Here is a 15070-nt window from a genome sequence, read left to right as displayed (position 1 = left end):
CTGAAAACTTAAAGGGCCTTCTTCCCTTCTGCGCCATGTCATGTGCTCAAACAGCAGTTTTATCCAAGTGAAGTATGTTCATACTTCAGAGAAATTGCGTAACAAATTGTGGGTTGCATTTTCTCATTTAAACCCTTAACATGAAAAATTAGGGGGTAAAGTGCCATTTTACTACAAAAAAAATTAATTTTTGTTTTGTTTTAATAAGCAAACCATCAAACGTACAATTACAAGGACACCAAACAGCAGACATAGAATATGATATGGAAAATCACAGTTGACAGATTTTGTAGGTCAGTCTTTATCGGCTCAACCTATATCTGGTATTAATAGTGCTGTTAAAGGTAACAATGCAATACATAATGCAATAAAGCATAACAATGAATGTTATTAACAGTTAAGGTTAGGAGGGGAGGGAGGGAGATGGGGGTAGATATACATCAGATTCAGTGATATATCTTATATAGGTGATTTTGTAAGGATTGTGATAAGAATGGGAGTGTAAAAGTGTATCTGGAGTTTTTCCAACAATGCCAATTTTCTAAGAATTTATGGTGACTGTTGGCTATGTACTAGCATATATTCATATTGAAAGTACTTGTTAATTCTCTCTACGATAGTTGAGAGTGTGGGACCTAGAATTGATTTCCAAGCATAAGCAAGGGTTGACGTGGTTGATGATGTTATATGACAAAATACTGTTCTATAAAATGGATGGATTTAATCTAATCCTAAACCTAGTAAACCCTGTTCAGGACTGATGAGATTTATTGGTATTTGTAGAGTAGATACTGAGGAGTTTGAGTTCCACAATGGCTAATTAGTGGACTATCCCAAAAGATATGTTGGATGGTACCAATACACATTGTCTACCAATAAGTATTTGGACGCCCATGCAAATGAAAATATCTGCGGTGTCACGCCTTCCGCCATTAAATATCATGTAGGAAACAGCATTGGCATTAGTCGCATGCAAGATGCCACGAAGTGCAGAGTTGTCCAGTTTCAAGAGAGGGGTAATTGTCGGGTACCACAGAAATGGTCGATCCTTAAGGGACATATAGATAGAAAAAAAACTGCAACACCAGTGGATTTTCACAAAAGTATGTAAATTGAGTCCCTGCAAATGATATGTATACCTGTTAGGATTGTGCAGTAACTGCGGCCATGATATGGGCGTCGCTGTCTGTTCCTCTGCACAACCCAGGGTTGCAGGGGTTAATCTGCCTTGCAACAGCCAGGCGTGGTCGACTGGTTGAGCTACATGTGTGTCGAATAATGGATGCTCGGATTGGGCAGCTGGGCTGTTTGCTGGTGACCGCCCCTTGCCTATATAAGGGGGCTGGTCTGGATGCCTGGCGCTCTAAACTTGAATTCAAATCCTAACCTGAATTGATGTGTGTGTGGTGCTTGGGTTCCAGCCTGTCAACCCTTAGTGGCCCTAGTTAGAATAATCCCCTGAGTCAGCAATGCCATTTATAGTTGGGCAGCATGCTGCCTGGTGTGTGTGAATGTGTCTGCCAGTATTCACACTGACCAGTTGTTAGGCTGTAGCTGCATGGGGGGTTGGGTGGCTGGAAGCACATAGGGTTTGTTGGTCTCTGGCTAGTCCAGGAGTGCTGGCTAGCCAGTTAGTTTATTTGTGCGGCTGCTCTGACTGCACAGGGCTCTGTGAACGGTAACAGAGCACACCTGGTCCTTTTATTTAGCCGGCAGTGACATTAACTGTTAGACAGTGTTCACACCAGGTTTTTTAGCAGTCAGTAGCCCAGAGGGCTCCGTAGGATTTAGTTTTTTTGGTTTATTTTTAATAAACCCTGCTGACCATAACAATACCGCCTACTACGAAATCAACTGAAGAATGTACAAAATGTACATGTATGAAATTGCCACATACTTGTCATCCAGGAGAGAAGATGATAGAAAAAGACAAGAAATCATTTTCGCTACAATCATTACATTTTATGAAGTGGTGTGGTTTTTTTGGCCGCCACTGTATATGGTAGCAGTATAGTGAAGAGGTCATGTATGTTTTTGACAGGATATAAGGGGTAAAGTACCATCTATACAGGAATTTATAGTATAGTTCATGATGATTTACACAAGAGGATGCTTTTTTTTTTTTTTTTTTTTTTTGAAACAATGCCACTTTTGGATATGTGATTGGGTTTCTTGAGACAACTGAAGTGTGAATACCAAATAAAAGGTACTAATGCTAGAAGGTTTTCTACAAGCATCTGGAACCTGAAGAAATGCGTAGAATTAATTTTCCCCAATGTTGCGTTGGTGCACAAGATCTGGGAAGCTGCGTATAGAGCCTTTGGTGTATGGGTCATTTATACGATTTTGTTTGCTTTCCAGTGCTTTACTTTGAGAGTTGGTGTTATATTGTCTAATATATGTATTGGGATTTTTTCCACTCTGGTAGGTAAATGATCAATAGGGATTGTTAGAAAGTAGTTTCGGACTTCTAGCGTGTCTTGTATTGTTTTGAAGTTTGTGGGGTTATTCTTATTTAAGACTATGAAATACCTATAGGGTCAAATTACTCACTATACCTTGTAATAAATTGCTTGATGAGTTTTGTTTTCAAAATGGGGTCACATTTTGGGGGTTTCATTGTACTGGTACTTTACAAGCTCTTCATATGCAACATGGCACAGGTGAGCTACTCTAGCAAAATCTGCCCTCCGACAGCCAAATAGCGCTTTGTCCCTCCCGAGCTCTAGTGTATGCCCATACAGTAGTTTACAACTACATATGGAGTATTTGTGTATTCAGGAGAAATTGCATAACAAACTGTGGGGTGACTCCTTTAACCTTGTGCAAATATGAAAAAAAAAAAGTAGGGCTAAAGAGATGTTTTATCGCAAATAATGAAATTTTTATTTTCACGACCTAATGTTAATAAATTGTGTAAATTGTTTGAAATATGTACTATAATTCATGATAATTCCTTGAGGTGTGTTTTTTTTTTTTCTGAAATGGGGTTACATTCGGGGGGATTACCATTGTATTAACACCTTAGGGTCATTACAAATGAGACAAAACACTGAAAACCATTGAGAAAATCTGCCCTCCAAAATCTGAATAATGATCTTTCCCTTCCAAGCCCCATGTGCTCATACAGGAATTTGCAACCGCATATGGGGTAATTCTGGATTCAGGAGAAATGTTAGGGTTTTCTCTTACAACCCCTTGTAAAAATATGTTTTGTAATATTTTATCAGAAAAATTTAATTAAATTTTTCATTTTCATATTCCATTATTAGTAAATTCTATGAAACACCTACGGGGTCAAAATACTTAGTATTTGGGTGTAGTTTCTAAAATACAGCCACTTAATGAAGGTTTCCACTATTCTAGTTTTTCAAGTGTTCTATAAATGCATCACGATGCTGTGTGAGAAGGTGACAGGCAGGGTGTTGTAATCTCGCTATATCTCCCCCAGGTTTTATCTTATGTCTGGTCCAGTGCGGGTCTTGAGTAGGCCTCCGCTCCAAGTGTGAGTCCTTGGCTCATTATTGGACCAGAAAAAAGCTGCAGATTCTGCATTCCAAGGCAGATCCATGGAGTGAATAAAGGTGTGTGGGTCTGTCCTGTAACCCTGAGTCCGCTGAGACAAAGTTGTGCTTATTTCATTTGTGTGGCTGTTAGTAAGCCACACATATCGTTATATTAACTTTTTATTTAGTTTCTTAGACAAGCAGGTTTTTACTTTGTTTTTGCCTAAAGTTAAGGCTGTATTTTGTTTTGCTCATTTTGTGCCTAAAGTCAAGGTTTATTTTCCTGGGTTTTTTTTCTAAATAAACCAGTTTGTTGCAAATTTTGTGTCCTTGTGTTGACCATTTAGGTCCACACCAATGCTTCTACAGAGCTTCCTTCCCCACAGTGCCTAAAAATTATTCCAGTAATATCCTTCTATATCCTACTGTGTTCATAAACATCATTATTTCTGTACTTATGAGAAATTGCAGCACAAATTGTGGGATGCATTTATTTTTTTAACCCCTTGTGGATGTGTAAATTTTAGGGCTAAATGAATCTGTTGCTGAAAACCATTTTGCTTTAATTCCTATAAAACGGTTAGGTTGAAGCCCCACGTTGCAAATAGGCTGCATTTTACAGTACCTGTAATGTGGATGCGGTTCTGGCTAATCCCATCCACATATTGCAGAAAAAAATCCACAGTGGAAAAGTTGCGTTTTCAAAAATGCCTGCATTTTTGAAAATCGCAGCATGTCATTTATACCTGCGGAAATGCTGGCATTTTCCACATAAAAGTGCGTGAAAATACATCGCAAAACGCTACCAGAAAAAAGCTGGCTTCAGCTGCCCCCATCTTCCCCAGCAATCGAAAACTTATCTCGTGTCCTATAGATAAGAGTCCATAAAGGAGAAACCCCTTTAAGTGCTGTCATAATGCTGTACATTATCCTGTTCTCTCTCAGTACTGACTGCTGCTAGTAGCCTTACTAGTAAGACAAGACATCAGGACCAGATTGGCACCAATGTCTCAAAGATGGTGCACACATGAAAGTATGTTGTAGAGATGCTGCTAATAAGTTTGTTTCTGCTCCCTGTCTGTTTCTCCAGCAAAGAGAAAGATGGATGACTATTCAGAACTGCTGTGGCGTATGTGTATCATAAAGACATAGAGGTGATTTAAAAAAAAAAAATTATCCCCATAAATAGTTTAGTGTAGACAGGCAGTCTAAGTTTACTAAATCTTGATTTAGATAAACAATTTAGTTATGTAGTTCAGAATTAGGATAATTCATTTATTTGATCATTAGAGTTTCCAGTTACAGTAAAACCTCTTATAGATCTCTTTCAGAAGACCCTTACCCAAACCACATTTTCTGTGAAGAATTTTCAGTTTTCTATATTAACCATCTTCTTTGAGATAACCAACCCCTAGAAGACCACTTTTAATGCAATTTGGGGTGGTTTCCTACAAGATAGGTCACCAGTATCTAATTTGTGGTGGTCCGACACAGATCAGCTGTTCTGGTAGCCTTCAGGTGTTGGAAGCTACTCCTATTCAAGTAAGGGGAGAGAGAATTCAAGTGGGTGTGGCAGAACATTTAAACTAGGATTGATGGAAGAGAGCCAAGCAGACATAACAGCGAGTGGTCAGAGAGATTTATAGTAGTGAGGTTATAGTGGTGGGTGGAGAATAATTGATGTATGTTACAACCAATCTATATAGTCAAATATGGCCATGCTTCTGCATCATCGGCAAAGGGGGGGAAATTACTCAACTTCTTGCCGGACAATTTCATGGTCTTTTGTAGAAGATTCAACTGGAAGTGATGCTCTACTGGATTTGGTTATTTAAAATAATGCAGAGCTTGTTGGAAATGTCACTGTTGTAGAAAACCTTGGTAATCGTGACTGTATTTTAATCCGATTCCACCTTTAGGAACTATATACAGCATTACATAACATTATAAATGACAGCATGGTTTTACTAAGGACAGAAGTTGCCAGACTAATCTTATTAGATGTTATGAGAAGGTGAGTGGAAGCCTGGACAGGGGAATGGCTGTGGATTTAGTGTTCCTGGGCTTTACAATGGTGTGTGACACATTCCCTCATAGATGTTTAATGGGTAAAATGAGGTCCATTGGTTTGGAAAGTATTGGATTGCAAACTGGTTAAAGGATCATATCCAAAGAGTTGTGGTCAATGACTGTTACTCATACTGATCCACTACTATAAGTGGTGTACACAGGGTTCAGTGCTGGGTCAACTGTTATAAGGCCAAAACGGTCTGTTCTGTTTGGGGGTTAAGGAATCTTTGGTTTGTAATAAAGTAAGTTTTGGTCATTAGGTAGGTGTGAATAGAGGACATTTACAATATTGTCTTGTCAGGTGACAGCACGGAACATGCTGGAGTTTCAAGGAACAAATTAGTAGCGTAAGGTGTCTTGGACTTTCCAAAAACGTGTACTACAGTTGACTTAAGTGCATCAGCGAGAATGATTTTACCGTCAATGCAACAAACATGCAGTGTACAATTCAGAAACAGGAAGATGTGGCAAAAGTGACAAAATGTTAAAGGTTGCTATATTTTCTTACTATCTGTATATGTGAACTGCAAATCAATAGGGCTCACCAATATTTATGATGTTTAGAGCAATATCATGCAGCTTGCTATGAGTTCAGATAAAAGAAGTTTATCAAGCAGAATAAGGCATGATATGAAAAACAGCAAAATGTATTACAGAAAAAATATTTATAAACAGAGGCGTAACTAAAGACTTATGGGTCCTGATGTAAAAGACCAGACTGAGCCCATCTCCCACAGCAATATTTCTCCCATTTTGTGCTACAACCTCCCCCATAGAATCCATCCTCAATTATATTCTGACCAGTTGCTCCATTGTGCTTGAAAAGGATAATTTTCTATTTTTTGACAAGGCTAAGTGTCTTAAATCTTCTTATTCCGGTTCACCAGAGGACAATGGGAATACATTAACAATCTACAAATTGCCAGTCATCAAGGGGATTAAAAATGGTGATCAAAGAAGTTTAATCAGTCTTTGTGTGGTGAGGGGAATCTATAGATCCCCAGGCTTATGGATATAGTGGCAGATGAGACCACTGTGAACCCTTTAAATTGTGCCAGTGCTTATGGACCCACTAAGGCTCCTGGGCGATTACACCCTCTGCACCCCCTCAATTTGCTACGCAACTAATTTACTAAAGTCACTACATGTATAATTGTCCCTCAATTGCAACCTAAATTACTTGTAAAAATAGGTTACTGTAAATGGTTTCTTTCGCAATATTTTTTACAGGCCATTTATCAAAATATAATTCCTTTCCCCTTGGACATTTCTTCTCACAATTAAATAAATTAATTATTTTTTTTTTTTTTTTTTTTACTTTTTCCTCATAATTAAGATTCTCACTGTTTATTATCAGCTTAGATGATCTTTTTATATTTTCCAATTCCAGGATATCATGTATATAACATACTTACCTTGCTCTGGTCCAGCATGAGCATTATTTGTTAAACCCTGGTGCAGATTAGCAGTGGGACTGCTGTAGGTGTCAGGCACCACATGCATGCAGTAAAAGTCACCCATCCGACTAAAATACTAGGCTCTCTGATCCCATTTTTGTCCATCCCTTCCTTGAATTCCTATTGAAATTGGAACTGTTTTTCTGGTGATGACTTCTGATCTGTATCTGACTTCTAAGTTCTTGTCTGGATCTGACATCTGTTATGGGGCTTTGATAAGAGGATTCCTCAATAGTGAAGTCCAACCTACCTTGCGGAGGGCTAGAGAAAAAAAAGAAGAGAATCTTTTAGACTCTGCACCCCAGTCTATCCAATGCTAATCCAATTTTAATATAAGCCATGCATGCACTGGTGGTTGTGCCATACAGTGCAGTGTAGATGAAAGAAAACTACCAGGCATTCTTTAATACTGGAACCAAGATTTTTAATGTATTACAGATAATACGACATAAATAAGAACACACAGAATATGGCACATGTAATAACTTCAACCTCTTGAGACTCACTCATGTGAGTTAGCAGACTAGGCCTCTGACTTCTTGTGATGTAGTATCTACTGTTTGGAAGAATATAGATTTACTAAGCCGAATGGACTCAGAGTACCAACTCTCCCAGAAATGCACAGAGACCACTCTTTCTAGAACATCCCAACGCAACTACCCTGTTTCCCCGAAAATAAGTTTCTTATATTAAATTATCTTCCGAAATATATGACCTTTCTTATTTTCGGGGGATGTCTTATGCAGCGGCTGGAGCGGGGAACAATCGGCAGTTATGCCGATGCTTCCTTAGCGGAGCGTCGGCATGACTGCCGGTTGTATGTGATCCAGAAGGTGAAGGGGGGGTGTCTTATTTTCGGGGAAACAGGGTAGCATGACTGATACCATGGGACAGCTTAAATATCTCCTACATGGTGAAACTCCTAGGGGCAACCAACGTTCTTCCTTCACATGTTGCACCTGCAATAAGAAACAAAAAAAAACACAACATTATACACCTTACATTACCAGCAGTTATTCTTCATACATGGAAAATGGTCACAAATGGACATCAAATCACTGTTTGTAAGTAACTGCCAAACAATCTTCAGAAGTGATTCTACATACAGCTATTTACTGAACCCTACTTAGGGTTGCTTACTAAGAAAGTTAGCTCTTCATCTCCTTACATGTACATTATTAGCCAAGTGGATTGCTCAGAAGGAAACATCTCAAGTTACAGTAGCTCCAACTCTCATCTCAGAATATAAGGTCAAGCTACAGTACCTGATTGATTTTCTACACAACATAAAGACTTTGCTGCTTTCCGTGAAAGCTTTTGATTATATTATAGGGAGTCTGTCACCAGAACAGTCCCTATTTAACTATAAGCACAGAAGATAGGGGTTGGCATGAATAAAAAAAAAATTCTGCTTCCCAATTGGTGCCTTTGTTATCCTTCTTTTCATATGCTATGGAGATGTTTGATGCAACAAGAGCATCACAATTGGGGCCATTGCACCAAAGAATTATGCTTTCTAGTGCTCAGTCCCACTATTCCTCACTGCTATGATTGACATATATAGTGCCTGGCCCTGTCATTCATACCAGGAAGGGTAGCTGTTTGGTGCAATGAGAGTAACAATGACACCCTGATTGCACCAAATAGATTTCTTCAACTTTGTGGTAGCATACCAGCCAGAGACAGAAATAGATTTGACAGCCTGGTTAGAAGGGCCAGCTCTGTCCTGGGGAGCCCCTTGGACCCAGTACAGGTGGTTGGTGACAGAAGGATACTGTCCGTGGTGAGCTCCATGCTGGAGAACAACTCCCATCCCATGTATGAGACGTTGAAAGCACTAGGCAGTACAGTCAGTGACTGACTGCTTCACCCCAAGTGTGAAAAAGAGCGCTGTCGGTGGTCCTTCCTCCCAACCGCGGTCAGGCTGTATAATCATTATCAGACTAAGGCTAAAGCGTTCTGTAGAGAGCTGTAGCCAAAAGCGCTACAGAAAGAATCACATGGAAATGCTTCACTTTGTTCCACAGTGATCTAAAGAGGGAAAAAAACAGGAGAGACACGCTCCTTATGTTGGGGAATCAATGTAGTCCTGTGTCTTTGTGTTAAGGAGGCCCCAAACTCACTCTCCAGCTTCAATGACTCACCTTCTCCTATTGTAATAGGTGCCCACGTACTGGACTTTAGGATTGAGGCCAGATAAATAGAGGTCAGCATTCAACCAGTACTGATGGCTAAATGGATAGATCAAACTGGTATGCAGCTGGATATGTATATGGAACTACATGAGTTCCAAAAATAAACTGGGAATCGCACTCCTCTGTAAAAGGATCCTAAGTACACCATGGATCTTGGGTAAAACTCAACTTTAATAATTAAAAAAATGACGCGTTTCGGGGTATATAGCGCTAGCACAGGCGTACCCCTTCATCAGATCTGTGTCTTGAAGTTGAATCAGTTGATTCAAATGAATTGTTTTTTTTGCCACCACTGCATGTCGTAGCAGTTATTTTAATTCATCTAAGAGGAATTGCCATTTATTCGGTTTAGTTAAATATCGAAAAACTTGGAAACTTTGGATTGAACCCGGTTCATAACTATTTATCTATTTATCAGTATACAGTAAATCTATACTACTATTTAGTTTAGGTGAATTGAATATACACAGAGATGACAGATAAACAAGATACTGTATATTCCTTTGTGGCATATTTACTAATGAAAACATAAGCAGTGTTGCTATATACGTTCAAAGCCATATTCTTGTTTCATTTCTTCATGAAACTAAGCATGTTCTCAAATGCTGTATGATGCTATAAGAAATTCCACACAGGTCAATAGGAAATGTAAGTAATTTATTCATATTCTGTTTTACGTCTACTAAGTTACAATTTCATATCCGTTTACTTTCAACTTAAATTCTATACAACATTTAGGCTTTTTTCATAGATTCTTACTGTGCTTTGTCGTGGTCCTCAAAAAGTAAAGGGGCGTTCACACTACCGTTGGTGACCATCACCAGTGTCCAAGGCTATTGTCCGTTGCAAGATTTTAGCAATGGAAACTAGCTGAACCGCAGCAATTTCCATTCATTTCAATGGGATTTTATCCTGTGTCCGTTAATGTCCGTTTGTGTCCATCGGAGTCCATTTACACCCAAGTCCGTTTTTTTCCAGTGGACAAAAAATCCTACATGCAGGACTTTTCTGTCTGTTAAAAAAAATAATGGACACTTGCTGTCTGTTTTTTTTTCTTCTAACATTGAAGTCTATGGGCAACAGACTTATAACGGAAAGTAAGGGCTCGTTCACATCTACGCCCGAACTCCGTTCTGCAGGTTTCTGTTTCCTGCACAAAACAGGGGTAAGAGACGGAAACCTGCCGGCATGTTTCAAGCCCATTCACCACCGCTCACGGCTGGACTCGGCATGACAGGCTTCCATCTTCTGCATGTAGAAGGCGGAGTTCAGGCGCTGGTGTGAACCCAGCGTAACTGATAGCCATCAGTTATTATCCATTTGTGTCCGTTATGATAGGTGTCCTTTTTTTTGGGGGGGGAGGGGGGGGTTGAACAGACACCTTCATAATGGAATAAAATGGTAGTGTGAACCCTGCCTAAGTTACTATGAGATGTGTGAAAGTATTCTACATAGAGAGGACCTGTCACCATATATAAAATGCAAACTGGAATATCTCATTTGATGGCCGGTGTGCCACTGAATAATTTGTTGTTTTGACTTTACAAACCCATTGACCTGTGCAACTTGAAAGGATATAAATAAATTAGGTCTTGTTCACCTGGTGGGTGCCAACCTTTGCTTATTCTCAGACAATATTGCCCACTTGCAGAACAAGAGCTATTTTACATATAACCTTCCAGGGGACATATCTTTAAAGCACTTTTCACGCTTTTTTTTCCATCTTGTTGAAAGGTACTATTATCAGTTTTTGAAAAAACAACAACTTTAAAACAGGATACAATAGAACACAAAAGAATGTGACTGTTTCCTTGTCCTATCCAAAACACTTGTGCAAGAGACAGACATTTTAGAAGGACCTCTGTCCCTTTTTTCTCCTGATCAATGTGGACTCCCTCTCATATTATTTTATTAACTTCTCGCAAAAATGCCATAGAATTGTGCAAGTGATGAGAATATCCCCTAAATCTTCATAAAGTTGCTGAATAGAGATGAGCGAACACTAAAATGTTCGAGGTTCGAAATTCGATTCGAACAGCCGCTCACTGTTCGAGTGTTCGAATGGGTTTCGAACCCCATTATAGTCTATGGGGAACATAAACTCGTTAAGGGGGAAACCCAAATTCGTGTCTGGAGGGTCACCAAGTCCACTATGACACCCCAGGAAATGATACCAACACCCTGGAATGACACTGGGACAGCAGGGGAAGCATGTCTGGGGGCATAAAAGTCACTTTATTTCATGGAAATCCCTGTCAGTTTGCGATTTTCGCAAGCTAACTTTTCCCCATAGAAATGCATTGGCCAGTGCTGATTGGCCAGAGTACGGAACTCGACCAATCAGCGCTGGCTCTGCTGGAGGAGGCGGAGTCTAAGATAGCTCCACACCAGTCTCCATTCAGGTCCGACCTTAGACTCCGCCTCCTCCGGCAGAGCCAGCGCTGATTGGCCGAAGGCTGGCCAATGCATTCCTATGCGAATGCAGACTTAGCAGTGCTGAGTCAGTTTTGCTCAACTACACATCTGATGCACACTCGGCACTGCTACATCAGATGTAGCAATCTGATGTAGCAGAGCCGAGGGTGCACTAGAACCCCTGTGCAAACTCAGTTCACGCTAATAGAATGCATTGGCCAGCGCTGATTGGCCAATGCATTCTATTAGCCCGATGAAGTAGAGCTGAATGTGTGTGCTAAGCACACACATTCAGCACTGCTTCATCAAGCCAATACAATGCATTAGCCAGTGCTGATTGGCCAGAGTACGGAATTCGGCCAATCAGCGCTGGCCAATGCATTCTATTAGCCCGATGAAGTAGAGCTGAATGTGTGTGCTAAGCACACACATTCAGCACTGCTTCATCAAGCCAATACAATGCATTAGCCAGTGCTGATTGGCCAGAGTACGGAATTCGGCCAATCAGCGCTGGCTCTGCTGGAGGAGGCGGAGTCTAAGATCGCTCCACACCAGTCTCCATTCAGGTCCGACCTTAGACTCCGCCTCCTCCGGCAGAGCCAGCGCTGATTGGCCGAAGGCTGGCCAATGCATTCCTATGCGAATGCAGACTTAGCAGTGCTGAGTCAGTTTTGCTCAACTACACATCTGATGCACACTCGGCACTGCTACATCAGATGTAGCAATCTGATGTAGCAGAGCCGAGGGTGCACTAGAACCCCTGTGCAAACTCAGTTCACGCTAATAGAATGCATTGGCCAGCGCTGATTGGCCAATGCATTCTATTAGCCCGATGAAGTAGAGCTGAATGTGTGTGCTAAGCACACACATTCAGCACTGCTTCATCAAGCCAATACAATGCATTAGCCAGTGCTGATTGGCCAGAGTACGGAACTCGACCAATCAGCGCTGGCTCTGCTGGAGGAGGCGGAGTCTAAGATAGCTCCACACCAGTCTCCATTCAGGTCCGACCTTAGACTCCGCCTCCTCCGGCAGAGCCAGCGCTGATTGGCCGAAGGCTGGCCAATGCATTCCTATGCGAATGCAGACTTAGCAGTGCTGAGTCAGTTTTGCTCAACTACACATCTGATGCACACTCGGCACTGCTACATCAGATGTAGCAATCTGATGTAGCAGAGCCGAGGGTGCACTAGAACCCCTGTGCAAACTCAGTTCACGCTAATAGAATGCATTGGCCAGCGCTGATTGGCCAATGCATTCTATTAGCCAGATGAAGTAGAGCTGAATGTGTGTGCTAAGCACACACATTCAGCACTGCTTCATCAAGCCAATACAATGCATTAGCCAGTGCTGATTGGCCAGAGTACGGAATTCGGCCAATCAGCGCTGGCCAATGCATTCTATTAGCCCGATGAAGTAGAGCTGAATGTGTGTGCTAAGCACACACATTCAGCACTGCTTCATCAAGCCAATACAATGCATTAGCCAGTGCTGATTGGCCAGAGTACGGAATTCGGCCAATCAGCGCTGGCTCTGCTGGAGGAGGCGGAGTCTAAGATCGCTCCACACCAGTCTCCATTCAGGTCCGACCTTAGACTCCGCCTCCTCCGGCAGAGCCAGCGCTGATTGGCCGAAGGCTGGCCAATGCATTCCTATGCGAATGCAGACTTAGCAGTGCTGAGTCAGTTTTGCTCAACTACACATCTGATGCACACTCGGCACTGCTACATCAGATGTAGCAATCTGATGTAGCAGAGCCGAGGGTGCACTAGAACCCCTGTGCAAACTCAGTTCACGCTAATAGAATGCATTGGCCAGCGCTGATTGGCCAATGCATTCTATTAGCCCGATGAAGTAGAGCTGAATGTGTGTGCTAAGCACACACATTCAGCACTGCTTCATCAAGCCAATACAATGCATTAGCCAGTGCTGATTGGCCAGAGTACGGAACTCGACCAATCAGCGCTGGCTCTGCTGGAGGAGGCGGAGTCTAAGATAGCTCCACACCAGTCTCCATTCAGGTCCGACCTTAGACTCCGCCTCCTCCGGCAGAGCCAGCGCTGATTGGCCGAAGGCTGGCCAATGCATTCCTATGCGAATGCAGACTTAGCAGTGCTGAGTCAGTTTTGCTCAACTACACATCTGATGCACACTCGGCACTGCTACATCAGATGTAGCAATCTGATGTAGCAGAGCCGAGGGTGCACTAGAACCCCTGTGCAAACTCAGTTCACGCTAATAGAATGCATTGGCCAGCGCTGATTGGCCAATGCATTCTATTAGCCCGATGAAGTAGAGCTGAATGTGTGTGCTAAGCACACACATTCAGCACTGCTTCATCAAGCCAATACAATGCATTAGCCAGTGCTGATTGGCCAGAGTACGGAATTCGGCCAATCAGCGCTGGCCAATGCATTCTATTAGCCCGATGAAGTAGAGCTGAATGTGTGTGCTAAGCACACACATTCAGCACTGCTTCATCAAGCCAATACAATGCATTAGCCAGTGCTGATTGGCCAGAGTACGGAATTCGGCCAATCAGCGCTGGCTCTGCCGGAGGAGGCGGAGTCTAAGGTCGGACCTGAATGGAGACTGGTGTGGAGCGATCTTAGACTCCGCCTCCTCCAGCAGAGCCAGCGCTGATTGGTCGAGTTCCGTACTCTGGCCAATCAGCGCTGGCCAATGCATTCTATTAGCCCGATGAAGTAGAGCTGAATGTGTGTGCTAAGCACACACATTCAGCACTGCTTCATCAAGCCAATACAATGCATTAGCCAGTGCTGATTGGCCAGAGTACGGAATTCGGCCAATCAGCGCTGGCTCTGCCGGAGGAGGCGGAGTCTAAGGTCGGACCTGAATGGAGACTGGTGTGGAGCGATCTTAGACTCCGCCTCCTCCAGCAGAGCCAGCGCTGATTGGTCGAGTTCCGTACTCTGGCCAATCAGCGCTGGCCAATGCATTCTATTAGCCCGATGAAGTAGAGCTGAATGTGTGTGCTTAGCACACACATTCAGCTCTACTTCATCAGGCTAATAGAATACATTGGCCAATCAGCGCTGGCCAATGCATTCTATTAGCTTGATGAAGCAGAGTGTGCACAAGGGTTCAAGCGCACCCTCGGCTCTGATGTAGCAGAGCTGAGGGTGCACAAGGGTTCAAGTGCACCCTCGGCTCTCCTACATCAGAGCCGAGGGTGCGCTTGAACCCTTGTGCAGCCTCGGCTCTGCTACATCAGAGCCGAGGGTGCGCTTGAACCCTTGTGCACACTCTGCTTCATCAAGCTAATAGAATGCATTGGCCAGCACTGATTGGCCAGAGTACGGAATTCGGCCAATCAGCGCTGGCCAATGCATCCCTATGGGAAAAAGTTTATCTCACAAAAATCACAATTACACACCCGATAGAGCCCCAAAAAGTTATTTTTAAT

Source organism: Leptodactylus fuscus, chromosome 5 (assembly GCF_031893055.1).
Source record: "Leptodactylus fuscus isolate aLepFus1 chromosome 5, aLepFus1.hap2, whole genome shotgun sequence".
Taxonomy (NCBI): domain Eukaryota; kingdom Metazoa; phylum Chordata; class Amphibia; order Anura; family Leptodactylidae; genus Leptodactylus; species Leptodactylus fuscus.
The sequence above is the reverse complement of the archived record's forward strand: the minus strand, read 5'-3'. Positions refer to the sequence as shown.